Here is a 9,351-nt window from a genome sequence, read left to right as displayed (position 1 = left end):
TTATAGTTTTGAAAGTGAAAGAAAATTTCATAAAATCCCAACAGCTTTGGTGCCTGGGCTGTTCATAACTACAATTTTTAAAAAAGGTCATATCTAAACTTTCTAGAACACAGAAATATAGAATATTTTTTCAGATGATCTTGAGGAATTAAAAAATGACACCAGGGAATCTTCAGCATTTCTTGCAGCAGGTAGATCTCAGGATATGTCAAAATAATTCAAGCTCTCCTTGAAATAATACAGGAATATAATTGAAATAAAATTTAGATGTTAACATAGCCTTTTACTTGCTTAAAAGGCCAGTTTTGCATTGAAGTCAGCAGAAATGCAAGATGTCACGAGCATTTTCAGCAGTACAGCACAAGCACTCGAGCTGTTTGAAAGGCACTGGTAGCCAAAACAAGCCCAAGAGACACAGTTCACGGAGCACCCCAAGTAGTCAGGTGTTCAGGGGGTGCCTCCTGCCCCAGAGAAACCACGTCACTGTTCCACCAGCCCAGCTGAAGGCCATGCTGGGCCCATGCATTAGAGCTTCCATCGCTTGTTGTGTTAGCAGGATTCAGCACAATCCACCACAGAATTTTAAAGGGGTAGAAAGTGATTAATGTTAGAAAGTGATTAATCTTAGCATAAGCTCTTGACGTACTCAGACACCAGCTGGATGCAGCCATCTGCATGGAGGCTGGCAACAGCTGCTCCCACAGCCTGGCAGGGAGGAGCTCATGCAAAAATCAGGAGTGTATGCTGCAGGGCTTCTTTCCCTTGCTATTTCTCCATGGGGAGAAAGAAATTTATTGTACTTCGGAAGGGAAGGAGGTATGCTAAGTTTCTCTTTACAAAACAGTTTGAGCTGTAGCAGAGAAATGAATGATTTTGAGATCCCATGAATAACTCCTGTAAAGATTTCTCACATCCATCTTCCAAACAAGTCAGATTACTGACCATGAGAGCCAGAGAATTTTTTTGTTGTTGTTGTTCCTCTTCTGTCAAATTTATTCTTGAAATCACCTTCCTGAAAATTACATAGATCAGGGTGCAATAAGAACTCTGTATACCTCTTTGGGATCTCAATAATTGTCCTCTCCTTCTGAGGAAATTACAATATCTGATTTTGCTTTTGGTTTCTCATTGGAATCATTTAAATGAATCATTGAACAAAGAGTCTTGTAGCCCTAACATTATATCCACTGGAGTACCTCAACAAGTTCCATGGACTTTGGATTAAGTGTACATTTATTTAATATGGATGAGAACGAGTTTTATTCCTTGTCTACAATAAGAGCCATTCCTTAGCAGTGTGTGAAAAACCTCACACTCATCATGTTCTTTTCCCTAACACATTTAACTAGCACAGTGATATTAAAATTTAAATAAGTTACATTTTCAAGTGCATGGTATAAATATTCCAATGAGAACAGGCAAATAAGTTTTCCAAATGAACTTCACCCTGTTTTTGAGGGTACAAAACAATCCTGTCTTTTAGGGATTTGAAACAAAAAAAAGGTTGTCTTCTGCATCATGTTCCTCTCTGCAGATAAAGGGGGCTGGTACATATTTGTAATGAGTGCACATTTGCTTTATGTGTTGTAGAAATTCCTTACTTTCCTCTCAAGGAAGGTGTTGGAGGCCTGGCACAAGCACCCAGAGCACCTGTGCAGTCTCCACACAGAAGGTGCCAAAGTCTTGTCCAGAAGTAGCTTTGGCTGATGGGTAAAGGCATGGCAAACTCTCTGTATGAGAGTTTGAATTAGGGGATATCAGAGATCCCTTCAGACTTTTGAAGATTTGGTGCTTCTGCAGAATTAATTTCGGCTTTCTCTCAGGCATGTCCTTTACAGCTCTCACTGGTGCCCGTCACAATGACGGCCTCATGCAACAATAATGTTTAGAGATGGGGAAAAACTCACTCTTGCAGTCTAAAGACAGAAAGGTAAGGTGTTAAGAGAACTCTTCTTCTAACTTCGGCTTTTAAAATGGATTTGTTTCCCCAAAGGAGAAAAAAAATCTGGAAGTGAGACATAGCCAAATTCTTCCTTGCCTCCTTCTGCCCTAACTTCCCAAATAACTTTCTGAGAAGAAAAATGGTGAAATGCTTTCTTACTTGGCAAGTTCTTATCATTTTCTCTAAACAGTACATGTACCTACAGTGCCTCTTTCTTCTTTCAACTGGAGGTCTCAAATATTCTACTTTATTATGTGATACAAACTAAGGCAGCAAATCGTGATTCTAAGAAATGACCAAGAGTGCTTGGTCAGAGATGGTCAGAGAAACATCTTCAAATGTTTCTCTGTCCTTGCTCAGAAGAGATGTAGCTGAGCAGACCCCACATGGCAAATACCCCCAAGCACTGCAAGGAGACTCTGCTTTCAAACAAGAGGAATCATCTGTTTTGAACAGCACTTACATTCTTACTTTTCATTTTCTTCAGCAGTACTTTTTTAAAATCAAGCTATTTTCAAAAAACTTCTTTTACCTTCTTTGACCATCAATTAAATTCTTCATATGAGCAAGCTTTCTTGTAAAGACATGTTTTTCAATTGGATTAACCCAAATTAAGCATTTAATTCACAGTGAGTCATTGAAGAAAATGGCCCTGTTTTCTGAAGAGCTCTCAGGAACTCGACCCATACAGGATAAAAGAAATGAATAAAATAGAGCTTTTTTTTATGTGCTTCAGTTTGAGAATTTGAACACTTATGTTTAGGTTTGTTTTTTTCCTTGAATTAAAGGAAAACTGAAATAGGAAGAGATGTTGCACCCTGGCTAATGCAAAGCTGTCCAGATAAGTTTGTCCTGCTGTACCAAAATACAACACGTTTTAGCAATCTCGTGGCCTCTCTTTGTTAAAAGCTGTCTATAGTTAGAACTAAAATACCAATATTAATCCACAAAGCTCTTTGCTTTTAAAAAATACCACAAATCATTATCCTGTGTTAGTACAAGCCCAATTTTGCTGCCCCTAGTAGAAGCTTTGGGTTTCATGAACACTCTGTTCTGCTGACCTAGTGGGGAGCTGCAGAGGTTAGAAACAGTGAGTCCTGTGAGTGCTCTGGCCACCGCATTGTCTCACCACTCGACTGTCAGGTAACTTAAACCCCCTGTTTTAATCGTTATTTCTACAGAGGAATTTTAACCTTAGGTTCATCTGTCAGAGGAGAGCTTCACTGACTGCAGTGCAACTCTGAAAAGGGGGATTTCACTCACCTGCAGCAGCTGGACTGAGCTCTCTGCTAAGATCCAAGGTGTCTGGTTGATGAGAAGCTGTTTCCTTGAGGAGTACAATTCATTTTGGCCAAATAACATTCAAAAATATTGAAAGTACTTGAAGGGACAGTTAGCCTAGTTCAGTAAAGCACCTAAGCACAGCCCTGGGAGCTGCAGTAGATTCGGGAAGTCCAAGCCACAATGCACACCCCACCACCTGGCCAGGGTCAGCAGGCTGGTGGCAGAGCAGGCAGGGAAGATTTACACAGTGACACAGCTGCTCGCAGTGACAACCCAAGAAGCGAGCTCAGAGCCTTACTCAGAAATTATTTAAGGTTCAGCTCAAGCCCCTTCCAACACAGTCATCAGCAGGTGACCTCTTGATGAATCTCAGTGGGAGGCAGCCCTCAGCAAAGGGGAGAGCAGAGAGCAAGAGGCAGCAGGTGTCTGAGAAATCTTCTCAACTCTTACCAGAGTCCATCAGTGATGACATTATTGGTGACATTACTGAAACAGGTCTTGTGCCAAACATAAGGCTCTTAATTGCTGATCTACATCAAAACAGGGGTCCTAAGGAACTAAGTGATAAAAATCAACATGAGCAACCAATTTTTTTTTTTTTTTTTTTTTTTTTGAGGAGGAGGAGATGAAAAAAAATAATGCGGTTTATGAATTTCAGAGATGAATCTAAATTCAAACCTCACGTCGAAGGAACAGATAACAGATCTCAATGAGAATATACTGTCTTGCCACATGTTTCTGCATTTAATAAACCCATATGCACAACCATCTCTGGGTGTTACTTCAGGCTGGGATCTCCCTTTGCAGTTAAGATAGTACTACTAACTCTTTTCTCTCTGGAAATTACTTCATATTAAAAATATTTGAAAAGTTAAAATGCAATGAGCAGAGAAATAAGAAAAAGCATAAGAGGAAAGGATAAATCAAATTGTTTTTTCCTGTTATGAAGTCCTCCACTATTTTTCTCACTGAAGAAAGGGGAGGGAGATCAGTGGTAGAGAATGCTGCTGATAGCAATTTAATACAGACCAGTGTCACAGTATGTTGCTGTCCTCCTCATCCTCCTCCCTCAAGCCTGACTCAACAAGGGCAGCTGCTAATCCTTCCATTTTTAGCACAATGCAAACCTTTCTCTGTTCGCTAATCCATCACCACATCAGCAGCATCAGCTGATGTGCAGCCCATTTTGCCTACAACCCAGTAGTCTGCCAGCATGCCTGATCCTGTATACATCTCCTGCCCCAAATTCAGGGCCTTGAAAAGTTTGTGGGGAGAGTGAAACACTGCCCCTTGAATGGTGCCTCAGGAGAACTTAGGCAGCCTGAGTTTTAGTTTGTTTTCTTTAAAAAGCAGTTCAGTCAAATAGAGCTCAGATTTACAGGACAAAGGGGGAAGAAAAAACCCTGCTAAACTGTCATTAATCTCACTGCAGTGGTGGAAAGAAATTCCATTTGTGTTCCTAGGGAGGGTCTTTGCTTTATGATCCAGCAAATGCTGGATGCTACAAGGCCTCTCTATTGAACCTGTGCCAAATTCAATAGTGAGCCGCTGCAGTGGAAAACAAAGCAATTTAATTCTGCAGTTAACTAAACTTCTACTATAAATTGTAGGGATATACCATACAATTAAATATACAGCTTTGGCACTTAGACTAGTTTGAATTTGAATCCACATAATTTTTTTTTTTATAAATGAATCCTGATTTTTTTATAGTCAGTAACATACAGAGAAGGAAGATCTGTAGAATCCACCAAAAATAGTTTTTCTTTGGTCTTCATTCATCTTAAGACCCTTTTGTACCATTTTGGTAATATAAAGTGCTGAGTACTGATACAGATCATGCAAGAGAGGACACCTTCATGAAACTGAAGAAGGTACGCTTAAGCTGCATGCAACTGTGTAATATAAAAAAGGGCAGCCCACCACTAGTTTAAAAAAAACAACAAAAAAGAAACCAAACAAAACAAAAAGACAAAGAGCAAACAAAAAACTTGAAAAATCCAAACAGCTCTACAGTGCTCTGCACATGGTAAAAGGAGATTTATATACAAGGCTTCACATTCCATTTGTTTGGTCCTGAGAAATTGTGGCACATCTTGAATTAACTGTTATATAATGTATGGCATAAAACACAGCACATAATTCATTAATACACTTTAAAAACATTTGAATTTTGAAATCCTCTGTGAAATCAACAACGTAAGAGGCATTTAACCTTTACTAAGAATGAAATGTTAATCTAAAATTAAATTTATTTTTATTCAGATGTAATAACCTCTGTCCCTCATCTAGAATATGGATGTTTCCTCCCAAGGAGAACTGTACAGGCAGAAAATATCTCCTCTTGTGCTTGCAAACTGATCGCTCAGAAGCAGCAGGACTAATGCACACATGCAAGGACATGGGCTGTAGACATATCCCTGCACATAACACGAGGTAGTTCAAAGCAATTGGAAACTGCTTCTGCATCTTTGGCAATAGCCCAGAGAAAATGGTGTCAAAAGTGGGGCATGGCCTTGGTACTGATGGGGAGGGTTACCCAGCTCCACAGACAGCATATTCCTGCAAGTTGTTTTGCTCCATGATGGGCACAAAGGGCTTTTATTACTGCTAAACAACACAACCAGGAAAGTGTGTGAAAGTGTCTGAGAGTTGAATTATATGAGCTCTGAGGTGGGACACAGTAGCAGTAGTTAGAAACAAAACAATCATAGGAGACGACTTAATAATGTAATTGGCTTCTGTATTAGGTCAGAGTTGCAAAAACTTCTCCCATCTGTCAAGCAGTCAGATTTTCTTCTTGAGTTCAGCTTTATCTGGTAAGCCAAGGGAAAGAGAAGTACAGAGGATATAAACACAAAAAATTCTGGCTCTTGCTTTTGGAAGAAACAGGAAACAAAATTGCATTGTCTGAGGAACTTCCTACAGCATAATTCTGCAAGGCAGTCAGATTCAGCTATCAGCAATACAGGGCAGTACTCAATTACCCTAGAACAAAAGTACTCCCTGTGCAATTTCACCTTCACAGTTTAACTTGCTGTGTTAAAAAGTGGAAAATAAGGAATAACTCCTTGAGAAAGTGCCAAAAAGGTCATAACAATAATGTAGAGAGTGATGTAATACAGCAGGTGTTTGGAAACGGGGCATTATATTTACAAGCATGATACTATCTGCTGAAGATTTCATGCAGTAGAGGTTGCTCCAATATACCCGGCTGCATAGAAACTGTGCACCACCTTATCTCCTTCTCACATTAGACTGCATGTATGACAGAAAATAGCATGCTGTCCCCCAGCCTGCAGGAGGAGGGAACTTCCTCATGCAGGAGAAAGAAGGAGATACTCACCAGGTCTTGTGCCATGACTGCAGAGAGGGGTGTCCAGCACATGCACCCAGACTCAAGCTCAGGAGCAGGCACAAGGCTCACAGGCTGAGAATCAGATTAAAACCTGTTTGCTAAAGGCCTCTTCAGATAATCTTGCTCAGTGCCTGGCACCCGTGGGCAGTAGGGAGGGAACTCCTCAGTGACCCCATGGGATGACAACCATCCCTGGCACAGGAGAGTGATCTCCCTACTATATTTGTTATGCAGGGAAAGTGAAGGCAGCCCTGGACAGACACACTAAAAAAAAATGGTTTTCTCGACAGTTCCTTTAAAAAAGTTTCATTGTTCTTCTTTAAAGAGAGAGAAAAAAAGCTTAAAAAGCTTTGCCCGCTGGTGTCTGGCACTCTGCATCTAAAAAGCCTCCTTCACTACTGGCAAATGCATATTATGCCTCCACATATGGAGGCATTTCCCCAAAACCCACAGGCAAGCAAAGTCTGCCTCTTGTAGCCAATGAGGAGATGAAGTATCCATTAGTTGATCAGCATTTTTAAAAGGAACTGAAAGTTTTTAACATGAGCTTCACTTGAATAAGAAACAAAAGCAAGATTCAAACTGAAATTAATTTTAGTGAACAAAAGACTGGACTGTGATACAAAAATATAAACAATGTGATTCTTAACAAGACACTGACTCATGTTTCCTTTATGGAAAAAAAAATAAATTAAAAAATCAGTACTGGTAGGAACATATAGTCTCAGTAAATAGCATTTGTTACTTTCCTCTTTCCCCCACTCCCTTCCCACCCAGTTATATGCTTATAAAGAGAGAATGATTACAGCAAATTCAGTGTCCAGACACTTGAGAAGATGTTGCAGTGAACACAGACCACCCACTAACTTCATCTGCCTTGTTTTTGTAGTCCTGAATTTTTTCAGATTTTCCACTGCCCTTGATAATGAAAAACATAAGCTTTTTCTTTTCTTTATTAGTTTTTATATACAAAGGGCAAAATGCAAGGGCAGGTCAAGGAGAATTTGTAAATGCCAAAAAATCCAAGACATCCCTTCACACGTGTTGCCTTTCCTCTCAATTTCTGTGCCATCAGTCACAGCACCGTGCTTTCTTTTCCACTCACATCGTAGCTTCAAGATCCAAACTGGTTTCTCTCTAAGTTTACACTCACAAGCCTGCTAGACAATGGCCACCATAGTTTTCCGTTCTCACATGAAGCTTATCTCTTTTAAAAGTAAACTATTCAGGTAAAACAGAAGTGAAATTAGCCCAGAAACACAGAAATTTTAGTGTGATTCCATGGGTCAAAGCTGTTATAGAGCTTTCTTCCCAGGGTCCACAAATTCTCTAATAGTAAATAATATTAATAATAAATATTTGCTTGCATAACATGGTTTGTGTGCTACCACACAGAGCTGTGCTCTTGGAGAGGTCTGCAAATGTGAGTGTACTGCTGACAGGGACAACAGAAAAAGAGAAAGTTTAAACTGTATTTCACTGCTGGAAAAAAAAAAAAAATCTAGATAGGCTGCTTGCTAGTTAACATGTTGTCTTTGCTGTTCACTTCCTAAGGTCACCTTCTTCCTGCTGTGGAGCCTTCTGCCATATATCTGTCCAGTCTAACAATTTTTGTCAGACAGTCTTTGTCAGATTAGGTTAATTATTAACACAAATCACAAAAACAACCCCATCACAAAATCCTTTTATTTTACTTGCAAACTGGGTACATTACTGACAAGAGCTGAACAAGTTTAATCTACCATAAACAGCGGTCATGTGCTACATTTACATAGCTTTTGTTAGCAGTGCTTCAGAAAAACACACACAAATAGGGATCGCTTCATCCTTCATTAGACTTAATCAATTTGGAATTTTTAAATGGTATACAGTGATGGTTTGTAAAGCAAAGGACCGAGCACAAGTTTAGTGAAATACAGAAACAAGGAAAAAATATTTTAAGCAGGTCAGGCATCAACACAAACTGAAATATATCTTCAATCACAGAATAAGTCCCTTATAAACAGTGCCATGTAAGTTTTACTGACTGCAAATTGTCAAGGGCTTTGATTTTCTGCTTCACTGCAAAGGTTCAAACTCACACATTATATCAGTAGATAAACATCTACCTCAGGGGAAAGCACAGTCCCATAGCTGAAACCTGACAGCCTGAATGCTAGATATCCAGACTTACTGAACTGTGTGGATATCTTTACGTGCTAATCCGTCTGTAAAAGATACTGTGAACTTCCAGTTGCCTCATTTTCTTCCCCTGACTTACTACTGAATTGCCTACTGCAATTCTGAAGTTTTCTATGGAAAAGGGTTGATTTCTCATGGGAAAAGGCAAGCTAAACACCTGAAGAACAAAAAAATACCCCACCACCAAAACTCCACCAGAGCAGAGACTGTATCCTCAGAGAAAATTTCTAAAGAAGGCATTCAGAATACTGCCTAATTGAGACCACTTGTAACAGCAATTATGTTTAAGAACCAGTGCCAGAGGAACAATTTTTATTTCTGTACTAACACTGGGTTTGGGGGGTGTTTTTTTGAAGTTTGGGTGGTTTGAGAGTTTTGTTTGATTTTTTTTCCAATACAAGGTTTTTCATTATTCTTCTTGATGTATTTCCCATAAGTTTCATGAAGACAGCATTTAGCTGTCAGATAACAGGTCGGATAAAGATGACCCTGGTAGCAGGTTTCAGTGAAACACCAGCACTCGCAACATGCTCTCAGGCAGGACATGCTGGCACACGTGCTCACCCTGGTCACACAGGGCCTGCTC

Source organism: Pseudopodoces humilis, chromosome 3, assembly GCF_049639895.1.
Source record: "Pseudopodoces humilis isolate 2021_Gansu_Grassland_sample_001 chromosome 3, ASM4963989v1, whole genome shotgun sequence".
Taxonomy (NCBI): Eukaryota; Metazoa; Chordata; class Aves; order Passeriformes; family Paridae; genus Pseudopodoces; species Pseudopodoces humilis.
Note: the sequence above shows the minus strand (reverse complement) of the source record.